At 41.4% G+C, this 20224-nt stretch overlaps 2 protein-coding genes across 2 annotated transcripts in view; both read right to left on the bottom strand.

The window, feature by feature from the left end:
* Positions 1–20224, bottom strand: part of TIGAR (TP53 induced glycolysis regulatory phosphatase) — a 1172566-nt gene that overhangs the window by 383828 nt on the left and 768514 nt on the right. The gene's annotated exons all lie outside the window — the stretch shown is intronic.
* CCND2 (cyclin D2) overlaps positions 1–20224 on the bottom strand; it is a 734493-nt gene that overhangs the window by 345509 nt on the left and 368760 nt on the right. The gene's annotated exons all lie outside the window — the stretch shown is intronic.

Raw genomic sequence — 20224 nt, 5'->3', positions numbered from 1 at the left:
TAGTGAGAATATAAGAGCTGGAAGATTTGAGAAAACTGCCCAAAATACAACACAGACACATAAAGAGTCAGAAAAGACAAAAGCAAGATTAAGAGACATGAAGGATAGAACGACGGTAAATGTATGATTAACAGAAATTTCAGGAGGAGAACATTAAGAGAATGAGGAGAGGAACTAATCAAAGAGAAAATGGCTAAGAATTTTCCAGAATCTATGAAAGAAATGAATCTTCAGGGCAGGAAATGAGTCCTGAGAAAAATAAATGAATGAAATCAGTACCAGGTCACATCACAGAGAAACTTTTAAAAACACAAAATAAAGATTTTTTAAAACAACTAGAGAGAAGTGTGGATTGCCTGTAAAGCAACTAACTGACTTTTCAAAAGCCACGATGGAAGCCAGAAGCCCATGGAATGATATTTTTAAAGCCTTGAGAGAAAATAACTGTCTGCCTTCATTTTTACCTCTTTTAACTATCATTTTAAAACAAGGAGAAATAAAGATATTTTTACATAATGACCATGAGAATTCACCATTCAATGACCCTTGTGGGAAAGATATTCTAGACTATGGACTTCAGGAAAGAAAAAAGTTGAACCTCAAGGGAGGTGAAGGCAAGAAGGAAGAACAATCAGGGAAGCTGATAAACAAGTAGGCAAAGTCAGAAATTCATTCACTGCTCAAAACCACCATAAGCCAGGCACGGTGGCTCACACCTGTAATCCCAGCACTTTGGGCGGCTGAAGAGGGTGGAGATCTTGAGCCCAGGAGTTTAAGACCAGCTTGGGCAACGTAGCAAGACCTCGTCTCTACTAAAAGTAAAATTAACTGGGCATGGTGATGTACTCCTGTAGTCCCAGCTTCTTGGGGGTCTGAGGTAGGAGGATCAGTGGAGTCCAGGAGGTCGAGGCTGCAGTGAGCCATGATCATGCCACTGCACTCCAACCTGGGTGACAAAGCAAGACCCTGTCTCAAAAAGAGACAACAAAACAAAAAAACACCCCAAACCAACAATAATGATAATAATAACAAAATTGGGGAGTATAAATATAAGTTGGGCTAGGCACAGCGGCTCACACCTGTAACCCAGCACTTTGGGAGGCTGAGGAAGGTGGATCATGAGGTCAGGAGATTGAGATCATCCTGGCCAACATGGTGAAACCCTGTCTCTACTAAAACAAACAAACAACAACAAAAAAACAAAACATTAGCTGGGTGTGGTGGCGTGTGCCTGTAATCCTAGCTACGTGGGAGGCTGAGGCAGGAGAATGGTTTGAACCCAGGAGGCAGAGGTTGCAGTGAGCCGAGATTGTGCCACTACACTCCAGCCTGGAAACAGAGCTAGATTCCATCTCAAAACAAAAACAAAAACAAAAACAACAAAAACAAAAACAAAACAAAACAAAAATAAGGTGGAATGATCTAAAATGCTGCATGGCGATAACGCATGTGATGGGTTACAATGTCTAAATTCCCTCTATTATTTGTGAAGAGAGTAACAACATTAACTTTAGACTTTAGGTCAAATGTGCTTGACAAAAGTTTAGGGCTCACCACTAAAACACTGGAAATAGAGTGTGTAATTTCCAAATTAATAGAGGGGAAAGGGGAAAATAAAGAAAACTTGATGAATCTGAAAGAAGGCAGGAAAGGAGGAAGAAAAGGCATTAGAAAGCATAGTAAATAGAAACTACAAAAAGAAATGGTGGAAATAAATCCAAATATATTAGGAAACAATAAATGTAAGTGGCCGGGCGTGGTTTCTCGCGCCTGTAATCCCAGCACTTAGGGAGGCCGAGGCGGGCAGATCACAAGGTCAGGAGATCGAGACCATCCTGGCTAACACGGTGAAACCCCGTCTCTACTAAAAATACGAAAAATTAGCCGGGTGCAGTGGCGGGCGCCTGTAGTCCCAGCTACTCGGGAGGCTGAGGCAGGAGAATGGCGTAAACCTGGGAGGTGGAGCTTGCAGTGAGCCAAGATCATGCCACTGCACTGGGCAACAGAGTGAGACTCCATCTCAAAAAAAATAATAAATAAATAAATAAATAAATAAATAAATAATAAATGTAAGGGAATTAGACTCACTAGTTAAAAAATGATTGCCAGTTTCAATTTTTTTTAAATAAAAAGAAAACTTGCTTATGCTGTTTTAAAAATACATACCTAAGACAAAAGGACACAAAAAGGCTGAAAGTAAAAGGATGAAAAGAGATCTACCAGGCAAATAAGAATCAAAACAAAGTGTAGCTATAGTAACTGTAGCAGAAAAAAAGTCTGAGACAAAAAGGTGGTCATTATTTCATGATAAAAGGATCAATTTATAAGAAAGATATAACAAACGTAATTTGTATTTATCTATTATAGATTTTTAAAAATGTATAAGACAAAATTTGAATGAATTACAAGGAGGAAATGATGCATCTTTATAGGAGATTTAAAAACACACCTTTCTGTTGTGTTCAAATCCCATAAAAATTGGCATGAATTTACAAGATTTGAATGACACAATGAATAAGATTGATCAATCTTGTATTCAACAATTGAAGACTGTACATTTTTCTCAAATGCAAAAGAAATATTTGCAAAAATTAACAAGTTACTAAACCACAAAGCAGGTCTTAACAAACACCAGAAAATAAATACCATATAGTTCACCTTCTCTGATCAAAATCTAATTAAGATAGACATGAATAACAACAAAAAAAGTGACTTTAAAAGAAAACAACACCAAATGTGTAGAATTTAAAACATTTCTAATTAACTCGTGGGTCACAGAAAAAAGTATAATAGCAATAAATAAATATTCAGACAGAATAAAATTTAAAATCCTACATAAAACTTGAGGAATACAAGGTACAGAGAACAGTGGTTCTGAGTGGGGAGACTTTTGCTCCTCAGGGGACATTTGGCAGGTCTAGGGGCATTTTTGGTTGTCACAACTACGGGCAGATGTTACTGGCATCTAGTAGGTGGAGGCCAGAAATGCTGCTATCCCAACAGTGCATAGGACAGCCCCCTACAATAAAGAATTATTGACCGGGCGCGGTTACTCATGCCTGTAATCCCAGCACTTTGGGAGGTCAAGGCGGGCAGATCATGAGGTCAGGAGATCGAGAACATCCTGGCTAACAGGGTGAATCCACATCTCTACTAAAAAAATACAAAAAAATTAGCCAGGCGTGGTGGCGGGCGCCTGTAGTCCCAGCCACTCGGGAGGTTGAGGCAGGAGAATGGCGTGAACCCAGAAGGAGGAGCTTGCAGTGAGCTGAGATCGCGCCGCTGCACTCCAGCCTGGGGGACGGTGTGAAACTCTGTCTCAAAAAAAAAAGAATTATCATCTGGCCCCAAATGGTGATAGAGTTGAGGTTAAGAAACCCTGACTTGAAGAAAAAGTTACGATCCTAAATATTATATTGGAAAAGAAGAATGACAACTATGCTGGCAAGGTTGAGGAGAGATTAGAAAAAGGAGCCAGATGGCAGAGAAAGTTAGTAGGCTATTGTAATAATTAAGACAATAATGAGGACATAGCCTAAGGCTTTGGCAACGGAAATGGAGAAAGAAAAGAGATTCAGGGTAAAATGGACAAGATTTGGAGATAAATGAGGCAGAGACACTAGTGAAAACAGAAATGGCTCAGTAGAGACACTCCAGGGTGGAGACAAACCACAGGGCTTCACAGATGCATTCGTTTGCCACGGTAGACCCCACGCTGGGGCTGATCCTGAATGGGCACCCACAGGCAGGAAGCCCCAGGGAACAGGTCATCAATGCAGTGTGGGGTCCTGCAGTTTCAAAGAGCTTGCCCGAACGGCAGCGGTGCCCCAAAGACAAAAATGAGGTGAAGGCCACATCCAGGGAGATGGGAAGATGAGGTGACCCGGGCTCTAGAGACAGGATGCAGTGAAGAGAGAGAGCGGAGGGCATTCTTTGTGAATTCTCAGGCACGAGCTCACCTGACGTGCCCGTGTGAATGACTGGCCCCCAAACCCTTGCCTGGTTTACAGGGATATGATGTAAGTCACCGAAGAGCAGCTTCCAGTTACACCATGGTGGAGAAGAAAGAAAGGCAAAGACACAACCACACGTACCACAACTCAGAGTTTCAAAGACCACGTTAAGGTGTGATTCAAACAGCCGTTGTGTAGCTCGAGCACATTCCAGACTCAAGTCTGTGTAAACAGAGTTCTGTTTACTAGCACAAGGCCTGAAATAGAAATCCCACAGCCAGCTCTTCTCTCATTAACGGTGTCTCTTTGATACCCTAGGGGATGCTTATAAGCGGGCTGTGTCGATTGTTAGTGCCAGAAACCGTGGATGGGGAATGCTTTTTCTTTCACATTTTACAGGGAAATTCACACGGCACCAGATTCATAGTCTCGCGACATTCTTGTTAGAAACACGTAGATTTTTCTGTCTTTGGCTGTAGCTGAGTTGATGTTTGGTATCAGAAGAGCCTCAAACAGGTGGCCAAGGGAATTTGTAGACTCGTTTAAAATCATGCTTAAGATACTCGCAAAAGCAGCTTCTCTAGGCCCCTTTTAAGGTCCCGAGACATTTCTGATCTAAAGAGGTGTTGTGTGTGTGTGTGTGTGTGTGTGTGTTTCCTATCTAGATAAAAGATAATCTGTTAGTCAATGTAGCTGGCACTTTCTATTCATTTGTTTCCTATCAAACTCTGTCTTTCTGAAATAGACACAGATCTTTCTTTGGTGTGTCAGTGTGTGGGAGAGAGGCATGCAGACACAGGATGACAGGCACTATGTTTATGTGCTGTCCTCTGCTCGGTTGTCTCTCGTGTTCCACTGTCTCTGTGAACCAACAATAGACAGAACATCCTCTAAGTAAATGGTGGTGGTGGTGAGGAGAAGAGAAAGCAGAGAGAAAGACGGAGTGAGGCAGAGCAGGGGAGATAAAGAGAGGAAGAGACAGGGAGAATGGCAGGAAGTAGAGGAATGAGTGGGGCCATTTTTCACTGCTCTTAGCCAGCAGTTTCTGGGCTTTCAGTCTGTGTGTGGATAAGACATGTCCGTGTTACTGGGAATGGACGTACCTGGTTTCCTGGGTCTGTTCCTCTTTGGAGCCTTAGGGTTATGAGGGAGGAGTGGAAGGAAAAGGCGATGGCAGCTTTAGTTTCAAGGGGAGCAGAGCTGGGGGGTGGGTGGAGGGAGGCTAACATCACTGCCCGCCTGGCACTGGGCACTTTTCTTACTCTACCAAGGGTCAGGAAGGGAAATTGGTGGGACTTGTACAGACTGGCTGAAATGTTTGTGGGCTGAAGTGATTGTTAGATTTCAACAGATTTCAACTTTAAGATGTTAGCCTATTGGAAAGTTTCTTTGCCTACAAAGATGAATTTACTTAGCACTCTTCCAGGAAAAACAAAGCTGTTACAATGAAAAATTTCTCTTTTATCCTGTGAAAGAATTCTTATATGAATACCTCCCTCTATATCACAGTACCTTATGTTTATTTAAGTTATTTTCACAGCTGCAATGTCATCTGGTTCTGTAAGGAAGTTAGAGATATACTTTTATCTCTCTTTCTAGCCCTAGGACATAGGTGTGCTTCCTTCTTTCTGATGATAAGAATTACGTAATTGGTCATCTCTTATTACTTTGGTTACCAGGAAGCTCAGAACCAAATATGTAGCACAAACATCACTTATTCTATTTGTTCCTTGTTTTGATTTTTCCCTGAGTCTGTTTATCATTTGTTTCAAAGTATACATTGCCATTCTCTTCTGAGTTTAGTTAGAAATTAATTGCATTCACTTAACAAATATTTATTTGTTACCGAAACACCAGGGTTTGGTCTAGGTCCTGCTGGTCACTGCACAGAAAGCCAATAACTGAGACAACGTTTATTGCCAAGGAAGAAGGCTTTTGTAGGGTGCTGCAGCGGAGGAGACCGGGAACTCAGTCTCAAATCCATCTCTCTGACCAATTAAAATGAGGGGTTTATATAGCAGGGAAGAAATGTAACAATGTGTCAGAAAACAAGAATTAGGAAGGGGTAAGGAAACAAAATGGGGGACCTGGTGTCTCATTGTCTGGAAATTGTGATCTGGTGAGTTTTAGTTCTTCGATACTTTTTGAGAGGCCTGGGGGTCCTTTCCTGAGGAAGGAACTCAGATAAAACAAATGCAAGTTTCAAGTTTTAAGATCAGAAGGGTCAATTTCTATGTTTATCCAAAAGAACTGTCTGTGGCATTACTGGGTTGGTTTCATATTGATCTCCTCACTCTCTATTCTTCTCGGTTTTATTTATCTCCGTATACCATCTAAGTTATATCACTTATTTATTATTTATTGTATACCTTCTCACTTCCTAACATTGTCAATAGAAATTAAGCTCCATGAAGGCCGGGCACGGTGGCTCACGCCTGTAATCCCAGCACTCTGGGAGGCCGAGGTGGGTGAATCCCAAGGTCAGGAGATCGAGACTAGCCTGGCAACATGGTGAAACCCCGTCTCTACTAAAAATACAAAAATTAGCTGGGCATGGTAGCGGGCATCTGTAGTCCCAGCTACTCAGGAGGCTGAGGCAGGGGAATCGCTTGAACCCAGGAGGCAGAGGTTGCAGTGAGCCGAGACTGCACCACTAGGTGACAGAGCGAGACTCTGTCTCAAAAAAAAAAAAAAAAAAAAAAGAAATTTAGCTCCATGATGGTAAGGACTTTTTCTCTTTTGCTCCATACTTATTTCCAGAGTCTAGAGCAGAGCCTGGCATACTACATGCAAAATACCTGTTGAGTGAAATAATTGCCTATTGTATGTCAAGTTCTGTGCTAAAAGATGGGAATCAGAGCCGGCTTCATGGATGCAATCTGTGCAGTCTCACAGGGCCTCAAACTCAGTCCCCTCACTTAGCTTCACGCTCTGCTGTTACTATCTTGAAATTCTTAATATGTTTTGAACAAGGAGCCTCACTTTTCCATTTTGCACTGGGCTCAACAGATTCTGTGGCCAGTCCTAATGGAAACAGGGTCATTACTTTCAAGGAGGTTTTGATCTATTTGGAAAGGAATTATTTAAAAAGATATATATCCAGTGGCTCATGCCTGTAATCCTAGCACTTTGGGAGGCCAAGTCAGGCAGATCACTTGAGGTCAGGAGTTCGAGACCACCCTGGCCAACATGAGGAAACACTGTCTCTACTAATACAAAAATTATTCGGGTGTGGTGGCATGCTCCCGTAGTCCCAGCTACTCAGGATACTGAAGCGCGAGAATCACTTCAACCTGGGAGGTGGAAGTTGAAGCGAACTGAGATTGTGCCATTGCATTCCAGCTTGGACGACAGAGTGAAACTGTGTCTCAAAAAAGAAAAAAAATACATGTATTTACCGTAAATATTTACTTTAATGCAAACTATACATGTATTAGGTGTATATACATATCTACAAGAATCTTTTGATGCAGAACCAATGCCTTTTTCTTTGTCATCTTTCTTGTTTAAACCACACCCTTAACGCATCATCTATGATTTCCTGTTTTCATTTCTTTAAAGTGGAGAGAGAAGTTGAAGACATACTTGAAAAGAAATCTGACTGCAGAATTCTTCTTTAGCTTTATAATCTGCTCCACAGTCTTTTGCAATTGTCTTACCCCTTCCTAAGTAAGTAGCAAGTTTTGATGCCTCACCTTTATCAAGTCTTTCCAAATCATTCAATTTAGTTCTCAAACAAATGAATACCTTTTGCATTCACTTTTCATTGGCTTACATAATATTTAATTCTATTATGTAAGTTACAGTGATGTGTACAACTTTCAAGTTGATGAAAACAAGTACAAATGACTCTTGATAAACCAAAACTAAACAAGAAAGAAGCAAAAATTTTCAGACATATTAAAAAGTGGCCTCCCAGCCACCAGCAATCAAAGTAAGGTGGACTTCCATCAGTATGCCTCACAAAGAGGTGGAAAATGCCGATGAATCTGGGAAGTTGCTTAAGTATAGATTGGGTAAGAGATGTTTTATGGTAATTAATGTTATGAGAGTAGATAACAGGAAGATCGAGCTAGGTCGAGGAAATCACAGAAGACTTTCCTGTGGAAGTAACGACTGAGATAAACTCCAAAAAAATAAAAGGGAGAAGTTTCCTGGGTGAAGAAAGAGGAATATTTTAGGCTACAGGAATAACATGTACAAAGGGCCTGTGGAAGGGTGGAGACACAGCATATTCAGAGACCTAGAAGAAGATGAGAATAACTGGAACTACAGAATGAGAAGAATCATGGGGCACGAGGAGCCAGGGGGGTCAGGAGGGAAAACCTGACAGGCCTTGTGGGCCTGCTAAAGATTTTGAGCTTTACAATGGGAGCAAAGAAAGCTACTGTCTTAGTTCATTTTGTGTTGCTGTCACAGAACACCTGAGACAGGGTAATTTTTAAAGAAAAGAGGTTTATTTGGCTCATGGTTCTGCAGGATGGGAAGTTCAAGGTTAGGCATCTGATGAGGGCCTCAGGCTCTTTCAATTCATGGTGGACAGCAGACGGGGAGCCAGCAAAGAAATCACATGGTGAGAGAGGAAGCAAGAGAGTGAAACCGAGGAAAACAGCTTCGTTTTAACAACCTGCTGTCTTGGGAACTAATTGGCCTTGCCAGAGTGAGAATTTACTCACTACCATGAGAACGGCACCAAACCCTTTATGAAAGATCCACCTCCATAGCCCCAAACACCTCCCACTAGGCCCCACCTCTCAACACTGTCACACTGGGGCTCAGATTTCAACATGCTAGTTGATGGAGACAAACTCAAACTCAAACATGTTTGAATATCCAAACCATGGCAGCTACTAAAGATTTTGAGTAAGAGTATGACATTATCAGATTTGTGATTCCTAAAGAATCTGGCTGCAATGTGGAGAACAGATTACAAAGGAACAAGGTGAATTTGGAAGAGCAGCCATGGTCCAGGTAAGAGATGCTGTTAGCTGGACAAGGGTTGTGAGGATAGAAATGAAGAGGATACTTAGAACTTAGTGATAGACTCGATCCTGCGAAAAAGAGATGGTTAATCAAGAATGACATCTAGATTTCTGGCATGCAAAACTGGGTGGATGATCTCACTGTTTATTGAAATAGGAAACACTGGAAAATAACTATGTTTTAGGAGGAAAAATCCTGAGGTTTTGGAAATTTCAAGTTCTAAGTGCTCTTGAGCCTGTAAGTGGAAGAGTCAGGTTGGATTTAATTATGTAGGTATGGCAAAAGGAGAAAAGGTATTGACTAAAGATAAAAATTTACAAACCATCTTTATATGATAGAAACACAAGGAAGGATTAGATTACCTACAATGAGAATCCAGAATGAGAAGATAATTTCTTAACCAAGTCTGATATTTAATTGCTGAATAGAGGAAAAAGAGATTGTAAATGGGAGAAGGAAGTAGCAGGCAAAGAGGTTGGAAGAGAACTAGGAGGCATTGGGTAGTGACAGTCATGGAGAAAGAGCATTCTAAGAAGGAAAGGCTCCCAAGAGTTTAAGTAAGGGCTGTAAATATCCTTTGGAATTAGCAACATGGAAGTTACTCATGACTTCCGTGAACGCTGTTTCCTGGAGTGATGCAATGGAAGTCAAACTGGAGTGGGTTGATTAGGGAGTGGGGGCAAAAGGAGATGGAGCTCTGCAGATCCTTTCCCAGAGGAACAAGGAAATAGATCTATTCTCTCTCTCTCTAATACATGTACACTTTCTTATCTTTCCAGAAAGGACTTTCTGTATGACTTTCAGCAAGATATGTAATTTCTCTGAACCTCTTTTCTTAACAATAAAATAGGGATTTGTGAGTGCATGAGTATACGGACACAAATATGGAGATACATGTCTCCATATGTGAACATATGTATATCTCTACCTACCAATTATCTATCTGCATATATATGTATGTGTATGTGTGTATACACACACACACACACACACACAAATCCCTATCTTATTGTTGAGAAAACAAGTTCAGAGAAATTATATGATTTGCTGAAAGTCATTTTTAAAACCAGTAGCCAAGCGATGACTATAGACCAGTCTTTCTGACTTATCACAGGCAGCTCAGTACAGGGAAAAAGGGGTTGAATTAAAGAGCTCTGGAAAATCACTCATCTCTGAGCCTCGGTTTCTTTGGCTTTGACTCATTTCTTGTGATAACTCATTCATGAGCTAACCGTGTAAAGAACCTGACACTAGTAGCATTCAGTGAATGTTAGTTTCCATGTCCTCTTTCCCTCCTAACTTCCTTCTCTCCTTTTCCCCTTAATCCAAGAAAAGAGGAATAAAATGAAAGGAGAGAGAGGATGTAGATATTGATTTTGAGAAAGGATATGAGGGGAAAATCAGGTTAAAATCAGTTGGAGACATGTAGGTTAGGTGAAACAAACATTTGGCTATCAGGGAACTGAGTGAATAGAATGGTGCGTGAAGGAGAACTAGAAACTGTCTTTCCCTGGAAGTCTTTCAACTAAGGCAATCATTCCTTTTAGGGTACTTCAAGCCATTTGTTCAGTGCTATTGTCTCTGGCTTTCAGAGGGGGTGATACATTAACAAGTCTGAGAACTTTGTAAGCAATTCTGAAATAAACTCTTCATTAGCATTTCAGAGGAACATCTAAATGCCACCACTAAAGTGCAGGCTTCCATGGCCTTCCCAAAGCACATTGGGCAGATTCTTGTAATGCCAGGTCATTAAGCTGAGTTTCCAAGGGTGACTGAGTGGGAATGAGGCCGCTCCCTCCCATGTGCCCCACCTCTTCATTCTGTCCAGAGGAGAGTGCAGAAAATGCAGGTTATCCCAGGCACCAATGCCCAGTTGGCCTCTGCCTCAGCCCAAAGATGTTAAACCAATTTAGATGGCTAGAGTTGGCATAGGCATTAACTTTTTCCAAGCTATTTTTTAGGCGTCCTGTTATTTCTCTAGGGAAGCCCAGTTAAAGAAGAGAATAGTTTCTTATCAGCCCGAACCAGCATATGTGTAGATTTATCTAAAGGTTGGGACTGGGGTGAGGGTGGTGGGTGAACGACTCTCAGATTCTGCCCAACACAAGGGGCGTAAAATTTGCAATTCTGTAGATTACATGTGGGTTCTTCTATCCAATTAAGTTTTGTGGGCTTTTTGTTTGTTTGTTTGTTTCACATGAACCAGCCCCAGAAGTTGCAAATGCCAATCTATGTGCTTGAAGAAACTATTCCCAAATCATTCATTAAGCATCACAGTGCTGGCCAGTAGCTCTATGTCCTGCTATTATAGTTAGGAGAGGGTATGTGTGTGTACGTTGGGGGACACAGATCTGGAAGAAAAATAAAGCCAACTGGGTATAGTCAGAATAAATTTGAGAGTGGAAGAGTTCCATGGCTGATCACACTCAGCTTGTGGAAAAGGTTAAATAAAGAACCCTGAGATCTGAATAAAACAGAGGAAGCTCAAACCTCCCATCGTTTCAGGGGGGTTTCTACAATTCATGGACTTAGCTGTCTTCCAGGGTCCCCATCTTCAAATAGCTGTTTTCTCTCTAGTCTACACAAACACCTAGGTTAAAAGCATGTAATCCTTTTTTTTCCCCAAAGATTGAATACTCAACCATAGCATCTCTTTCCTTGGTGAGTTTTAGGCATCATCGAGTTTTCTTGGTGATGTTTTAGGTTCAACATTTGGTTTATAATTTAAATATCACCATCAAAAGATAATCTCATGTGTTTACAAGCAGATAATGCTCAGCCTTCTTTTCTCATACAAGATTAGAGTTTAAAAACATCTTAGAGACTTTAGAACAATCTGAGCATCAAAATAAAAAAAATACTAAAGAATATAACCCATTAATAAGTCCACATTGATATAAATACATAAATACGTAAGGGAGAAGGAGTAACACTTTTTTGCCATGGAAAGTCAACTAATAAATGTAGAAGAAATGATGAAATTAGAAAATCACCATTTGGCAACCATCATAATAATAATTGCTTTAGGCAAGAAACATCAATAAATCATCAAACTTTGAGGCATACTATGTTGGTATTTTATATCATCCCAAAGTGTCTTCCGTAAGTAACTTGCTTACAATGGGGGAAAATGTCACTTTACAATGGGGAAACCTGGCAGACGACATCTCAACTGAGTAATCAAAGTTACCATCACCAATAGTGAGACATTCCTTGCCTCTTGATATGAAGCACTAAGGAGAACATATTTCTTGAGATGTTCCTGACAAAAAATGTGTAACCTAATCACCAGGAAACATAAGACAATGCCAACTTAAAGGACATTATACAAAAGAAGTGGGTTGAACTCCAAAAATGTCTATGGCATAAAACACGAAGTTGGACTGGGCAACTGTCAAATCTTCTTCTTCTATTCTAACTTATTCTGTCTTATCTCCTTATTCTTAGTTCCAGATTAACGGAGACTAAATTAAAGACAGGATAAATTAATGTAATATGAACCTGGATTTTCTTTTGCAATAAAGGACATTACTGGGGCAACTGGTGAGATCTTTATAAAGTCTGTAGTTTAGACAGTAGTATTGTTATTGATGCTCATTTCCTAAATTTTTTTTTTTTTTTCTTGAGACGAAGTTTCGCTCTGCCGCCCAGGCTGGAGTGCAGTGGCCGGATCTCAGCTCACTGCAAGCTCCACCTCCTGGGTTCACGCCATTCTCCTGCCTCAGCCTCCCGAGTAGCTGGGACTACAGGCGCCCACCACCACGCCCGGCTAATTTTTTGTGTTTTTAGTAGAGACAGGGTTTCACCGTGTTAGCCAGGATGGTCTCAATCTCCTGACCTCGTGATCTGCCCACCTCGGCCTCCCAAAGTGCTGGGATTACAGGCGTGAGCCACCGCGCCCGGCCGCATTTCCTAATTTTTATAATTGTGTTATGGTGATATTTGATAATGCCTTTTTTTTTTTATTTTAATTTTTATTTTTTTTTGAGACACAGTTTTGCTCTTGTTCCCCAGGCTGGAGTGCAATGATGCAATCTCGGCTCACCGCAACCTCCGCCCCTTGGGTTTAGGCGATTCTCTTGCCTCAGCCTCCTGAGTAGCTGGGATTACAGGCGCTCACCACCATGCCCAGCTAATTTTTGTATTTTTGGTAGAGACGGGGTTTCACCATGTTGGCCAGGCTGGTCTTGAACTCCTGACCTCAGGTGATCCACTTGCCTCAGCCTCCCAAAGTGTTGGAATTACAGGCGTGAGCCACTGCGCCCGGCCGATAATGCCTTGTTTTTAAGAAGGGAAAGACACTCTGGACGATGTGGGGTTGAAGGAGTATCATGTCTGGAGTTTGTTCTCACACAGTTCACATGTGCACACACAGAGAAAGAAAAGGATAAAACAAACAGGATGAAATGTTAACCGTGAATTCTTGGTACTAGGGTCTGTTTGTTTGTTTGTTTGAGACAGGGTCTTGCTCTGTTGCCCAAGCTGGAGCGCAGTGGCACCATCACAGCTCATTGCAGCCTCAACCTCCTGGGCTCAAGCAATCCTCCTGCCTCAACCACCCAAGCAGGTGGGACTACAAGTGTGCACCACCATACCTGGCTAATTTTTGTATTTTTTGTAGACATGGAGCTTCATCATTTGCCCAAGCTGGTCTTGAACCCCTGGGCTCAAACCATCCTCTCACCTTGGCCTCCCAAATTGCTGGGATTATAGGAACCACCATGCCCAGCCACAAGAACTCTGGCCTGGCAATTTTTTTGTATATCTGAAATTATATCTTTAAAAAATTTAAAGGAGGTCTTAGAGATCTGCTGTCAAATCTTCTTCTTCTATATTACAGATCACTCTTTTTTTTTTTTTGAGACGGAGTCTCTGTCTGTCGCCCAGGCTGGAGTGCAATGGTGCAATCTTGGCTCACTGCAAACTCCGCCTCCGGGGTTCACGCCATTCTCCTGCCTCAGCCTCCCAAGTAGCTGGGACCACAGGCGCCCGCCACCACGCCTGGCTAATTTTTTATATTTTTTAGTAGAGACAGGGTTTCACCGTGTTAGCCAGAATGGTCTCAGTCTCCTGACCTCATGATCTGCCCACCTCAGCCTCCCAAAGTGCTGGGATTACAGGCGTGAGCCACCGTGCCCGGCCACTCTTGAGGACATCCAAGGGGCTAGCAGTGGAGTTAGGGTGGAAGCTTCTTTCTTATGCCATATATCCAGATAGACAGAGGTAAAATCTGTTTGCCTTTCATTACCAATCATGTCACAGGCTCTCCTTTAGATCATTCTGGATCCCTCATGGCCTTGTTTAGCCTTGGGTAATGAAACTTAGCACATTTGCATAGGATTGGGTTTGAGAATGAGGCTTCCCTGCTGATTCTGCTCCAAAACCATCCTTGAGTCAATGATTTCTGGGTGCCCTCTGGAGCGGTGAATAAATATATTGCTTAAGAGGAAAGAGTTTTGGCCGGGAGCAGTGGCTCACACCTGTAATCCCAGCACTTTGGGAGGCCGAGGTGGGCGGATCATGAGGTCCGGAGTTCGAGACCAACTTGACTAACATGGTGATACCCCATCTCTACTAAAAATACAAAAAGTAGCTGGGCGTAGTGGCGCATGCCTGTAGTCCCAGCTACTCGGGAGGCTGAGGTATGAGAATCACTTGAACCCAGGAGGCAGAGGTTGCAGTGAGCTGAGATGGCAGCACTGGACTCCAGCCTGGGTGACAGAGTGAGACTCCATCTCAAAAAAAAAAAAAGCGAAAGAGTTTTGAGTCCTCTTCCCGGCATTTTTCTAGGCATATCTGTGACGTTGGGCAGGATGTTAAATTTGTGGGCCTCAACTTCTACTCTGCAAAATGAGCCCTTTTCCATTTTGTTCTTTCTTAATTATCCAGGAATGCTGAGATTTAGTTTCAGATTCTTAGAGAAGGCCACTTCATAAAATAAGTATTAAATGAGCATAGCCCTTGTATTCAATACCATTGAAGAACTACCCACATACGGTTTTTCTCCATCCACAAAACATCCTGGTGCTCTCTACATTTTATGTTCATTTGATAGTGTGTGGAAGTGCTAGAGAGAGGAGAAGTGATAGAAATCCAGTTTCCATCTGGACTATGAAATCTGTAAGACATGGCCATTTCTCCTCACTTCCATTAGAAAATTCAAACTCCGGGCCAGGTGCCATGGCTCACACCTTTAATCCCAGCACTTTGGGAGGCCAAGGAGGGTGGATCACCTGAGGTTGGGAGTTCGAGACCAGCCTGACCAACATGGAGAAACCCCGTCTCTACTAAAAATACAAAATTAGCCAGGTGTGGTGGCACATGCCTGTAATCCCAGCTACTTGGGAGGCTGAGGCAGGAGAATCACTCGAACCTGGAAGGGGGAGGTTGCGGTGAGCCAAGATCGTACCATTGCACTCCAGCCTGGGCGACAGAGTGAAACTCCATCTCAAAAAAAAAAAAAAAAAAAAAAAAAAAGAAAAGAAAAGAAAAAGAAAAAAAAAAAAAAGAAAATCCAAATTCCTAAACACAGAGACTATCTTCTCTTTGAGCATCTGGGACAAGGAAAAGATGAGAATGTAAATAGTCCCCTCCTCTCGCCTTTGGTAACAGTCTTTCTCAAGGTATCTACCATCTCCCTTTCAATTTGCCACCTTTAAATCATGGGTTAAAGTTCACTTTTTCCATGGAGACATTCCAGATTTACGCCACTCTGTAATAGCAGCTCATCACTCTCTTCCTCTGGGCTCACAGTATTCTCACCTTGCATCCATTGCTCAGGCCGTGACTCCTGGGCAGCCTCTCTCCCCCAACCATCCCGCCTGCCTTGCTTGCTCTAATCAGAACTCACCTGTCTGGTGTCCCATTTCTTCATAGTAGGCTTTGAGCTCAGTATTTAAGTTAGATAGAAGATGATGCTTCTTTTGGATTAAGTCTTTGCATTTTATCATGGGCTTTTAGAGTATTCAAGGAGCACAATGAGTGGTGAGGGCACTCCAGGCTGGGCGAGAGAGCAAGACTCCGTCTCAAAAAAAAAAAAAAAAAAAAAGAATGATTTTGCATCACCAATCACAAATCAGCTGATGGATGTGGGAGAGAAGAGTAAGACTTGTATTATTCAGAGATGGAAAAGTCAACCAGGGCTTTGAAGTCAAAGAAAATGCAGCTGCTCCTTGCCTTACAATGGTGTTACTTTCCAACACGCCCATCTTAAGTTGAACAAGCATATGATACACCTAAACTGCTGAACATCATAGCCTAGCTCAGCTTAAATGTGCTCAGAACACTTATATTAACCTACACTTGGGCACAACCATCTAATGCAAAGCTTATTTTATAATAAAGTGTTGAATATCTCATACAATTTATTGAATACTGGACTGTAAGTAGAAAATAGAATGGCTGTATGGGTACTAGAAGCACAGTTTCTACCGAATGCCAGTGGTTTTCATAACACACTAAAGTCAAAAAATTGTAACTTGAACCCTTGCAATTGGGGCTGTCTGTAGATTCACAGTGTGGGTAATCCACCTACTTTGAGGGTTTCAATAGGCTACTGATAGAGGGGCTGAGAGAGTCAGTAGGCAGTGTGGCAAACTAATTGGAGTGCTTGTTATAAAGTGATGTAAGGGATTGCAACTATATTCAAGGATGACAGCTTACAGAGATTCAGAAAAGGGCTTCAGAAATGATCAAATTAATAGATCATAGAATTTTAGAGGCAAGATAACAAAATCACTTAGTTCAGAGTAGAGAAGATTGAGAAGTCTTTAAGGATATGAACGAACCTATTAACCACCAAAGCACTGCTGTTCCAGAATCCAGTATTGTTTCGAGATTGCCTCAATAGACATGTAAGCAAGGCATTTCTGGCCAAAATTGGTGGTCAGATCCTGGCCCAGGTTGATAAAGCAACTAACAGCAAGATGATCGTCTGAATGATTAGTTACATCTTTGCTTAGAAGTAAGGATACAGAGAAACCACTTTATAGTGGTGGTTCTCAATTTTCCTGAAACAGGATTTCCTACAGGATGGATTAATCCCATTCACTGGTTGGAAGAGTACAAAAGGCCTTCCAGCCAGCAAATAGCTGCCCGTGGTCCTGTCTGCCTGCCTGATACTCCTGTCCCTTTAAACTTTTCTCTGGATGGACGTTTTGAAGGCTCTAGGGAGATGGGATACACGACAAGTAAATTTTGATGGGTAAGGAACAGACAAGGTTCTGAGTCAGGACAATATTGAGAATGGTGGGCAGGGGAAATGTGGGCATTGGGTGTCCAGGATAATAATAAAGCTAAGAGCCGTGTCCCAGAAAGAAAGCTGGCAGAGCCTGGGAACCACAGATGTGATGGCTTGTCTGCGAATCCTCAGAGCCTGTGGGACAGAGTTCTTGCTGAGCTGCCACTGAGTCATAATTCCATGACTCAGTTGATGCCATCAAAGCCACCTTCCTTGTCATTCTTAAGCACTTCTTGCCCTCTTGTGGGCATTTCTTTACAACAGAATCTAAAATGAATCCTTTTCCGGTTTGCAACCAGACCATTTTGGTTTCTGTCCTTTTATCGCTGCATTTCTATACAAGAAACACTTCTTGTGTGACTGCTAGATGTCAGAACCCATGGTTATGAAGATGAGTAGTGCACCGCTGAACTGGAGAGGGACTCCCAGTACTGTGTGGCAAGGCCATCATGGAGGTATGCATTGGGTGCTATGGAAGCGCAAAGATGAAAAATTGACTTTGGCCTTGAAAACTAGGAGAGCATCACAAAGGAGATATTTGAGATGGGTTTTGAAGGATGAGTAAGAGTTTGACAGGCAGTGAAGGAAACAGGGGAGACAAGGATTTTTAGGTAAAGGAAATCACATACGCAAAATACAGATACTCTAAACAACATTAGCTGTTCAAAGACTACTGTCTCAAAGTACTATATCAAAGGCTAACATAAAACCATAAAGAGAAAATAATATTTGTTGAGCACTTGCTAAGTGCCAGGCACTAATCTAAGTGCTTTAAGAGTATTAACTCAACTGATTATCACAACGGTCATGTGGGTTTTACTATCACCATTTTACAAAGAAGGAAACTGAGGTACAGGGATGTTCACGTATGTGAAGGATTGGTCTAAGGATGGGAAGATGTAGCACGACAGGAGGCTGGAGATTTTAGATTGCGAAGGGCTTCTGGTGTCATGCTAAGGAGTTTGTATCACGTGACTTGGGCCAATGTTTCTCCAGCTCTGTTCTGGGGTGGGGGCCCAGGGGTCCTTTGGAGATGCCTCAGGTGCACCTGCTTGCCTCAAGTGGTTGGTGGATCATGCTGGTAGCTATTATTATTTTATTTAATGGGTTGCTCATTTGGGAACATTGTATTCCCTTCAAAGAAATGTCAAAAAAGCACTCCTTTTGGCCATGGAGAACCATTATACAGTTTTAGACAGGAGAATAAAATGATTATACTTTTTAATGTAGTTCAGTGTGGAACATGGATTAGATGGGGGGACACTGAGGACAGTGAATCTACTTCCTTTTCAAGAAAGGAAATGCCATGGTGTTTGGAATGCAAGAAGCTCCTCTTAGATAGGTGTCAATGACTGTTATTGCCTCAAACTTCCAGGTAGCCTTCTTGGACTTTACAGTCTAGGCTTCACAACTTTGATAGATTTAAAAATTACGTATCTAAGAGGGTGGATATTCATCTCTGTGTCACTTGGAACTGGGATCATTTGTGTATGTAAGTTGCCCATGAAAACGAGGACTTGTACTTTGTTAAATACAGTGACATTTCTCTTATTGAGAATTACTTACTCTACAACATCAATGGCCTAGGAACAGGAAGGCTTCGGAGCAGTCAAAATAAACTTCATACTACTCATGCACTAAAACTCATGACGCTTACTCAGAGCCCATTTGTTCTTGGTTTTCTTCTTCAGATTTCGCTCCTTTGGCTTTTATTATTATTTTAAATTAACACATAATAACTGTACGTATTTATGGGGTACAGAGTGATATTTTGATACATGTATACAAATGCGTAATGATCAAATCAGGGTAATTAGCATATTCATCACCTCAAACATTTATCATTTTCTTGTGTTGTATCAAGCTAATTTTTATAGACGTTTGTTTATTCCTGTGTTAAAGGATTTATGCCTCCACAGAACTGATTCCTCAACTGAGAGTCAAATCCAGGCTGCAGCAGTACCGATTTATGAGTCCTAGCACAAATTCTTATAAGCGATAATGCTTTATAAGCTGCTTTTGCATATATTATCTGACTTTAATTTTCATTCACTTTAATTTTTGAGTACTTCTTTATTTTCTGGCAATACAAGATGTTCCAGACTCATTTTGTATATTTTCTGACCTAGTCCTAGAATCAGCTATTTCTTCAAGGAGTCAGGATTTTTGTTTGTTTGTTTGTTTGTTTGTTTTTTAATTGCAGAATGGTGTCAGAAATCAAGATCTGGGTGCTAGGTGTGCTCATTGCTATTGGAGAACCATTGGTTCTAGGCCATTTCAGCTGGCATATCGAGGAAATGTATGTGTGTTCACTAACCTGTGGGTGTACACGTCTATACGTATTTCTATGTGTAAACATCTATGAACATAAATTCATACTAATGTCTTCAGTTCAAAACCATTACCACATGGTTAATTTTAGCCTCCTCCCCTAGCAAACCTGTAATTCCCTAGTCCAGCAGTAAAAATCTGGCTCCCACCACCTATCGTCCATTTACTTAATTGTTTATTTCCAGTATACATGTGTGGTAGTGTCAGGCTGTGTACTCATATCCCCATGGGAAACAACTTACCAGCGAGAGTTCAGTGATTCTGTATCATTTCTTTTGACCTTAGTCTTACAGATTCTATTCATTTCCAAAGTTATTTAGGTCAGCTCTTTTCCCAGCTCCCATAGTGGGGTTGCTTTGTATATTTAGAATAGAGTTAGATTGTTTCATCACATTTATCATTTCATTCTGATGTTTCTCAACCTCTTAAATGATTTTTTAAAAATTTGTATGCATTAAGATTCATTCTTTGTGTTGTAAAGTGTAATGAATTTTGATAAATAGTAGCCAACATTACAGTATAATGCAGAATAGGTTCACTAAAAAATTCCTTGTACTTCACCTATTCAGCCCTTCCTCTTGTCTCATGAGCCCTTGTCAGCCACTGATTATTTATTTATTTATTTATTTATTTATTTATTTTTTACTCTGTCACCCAGGCTGAAGTGCAGTGGCACAATCTCTGCTCATTGCAACCTCTGCCTTCTGGGTTCAAGCAA

Source organism: Macaca thibetana, chromosome 11 (assembly GCF_024542745.1).
Source record: "Macaca thibetana thibetana isolate TM-01 chromosome 11, ASM2454274v1, whole genome shotgun sequence".
Classification (NCBI taxonomy): domain Eukaryota; kingdom Metazoa; phylum Chordata; class Mammalia; order Primates; family Cercopithecidae; genus Macaca; species Macaca thibetana.
Note: the sequence above shows the minus strand (reverse complement) of the source record. Positions and strands in the feature narration are given on the sequence as shown.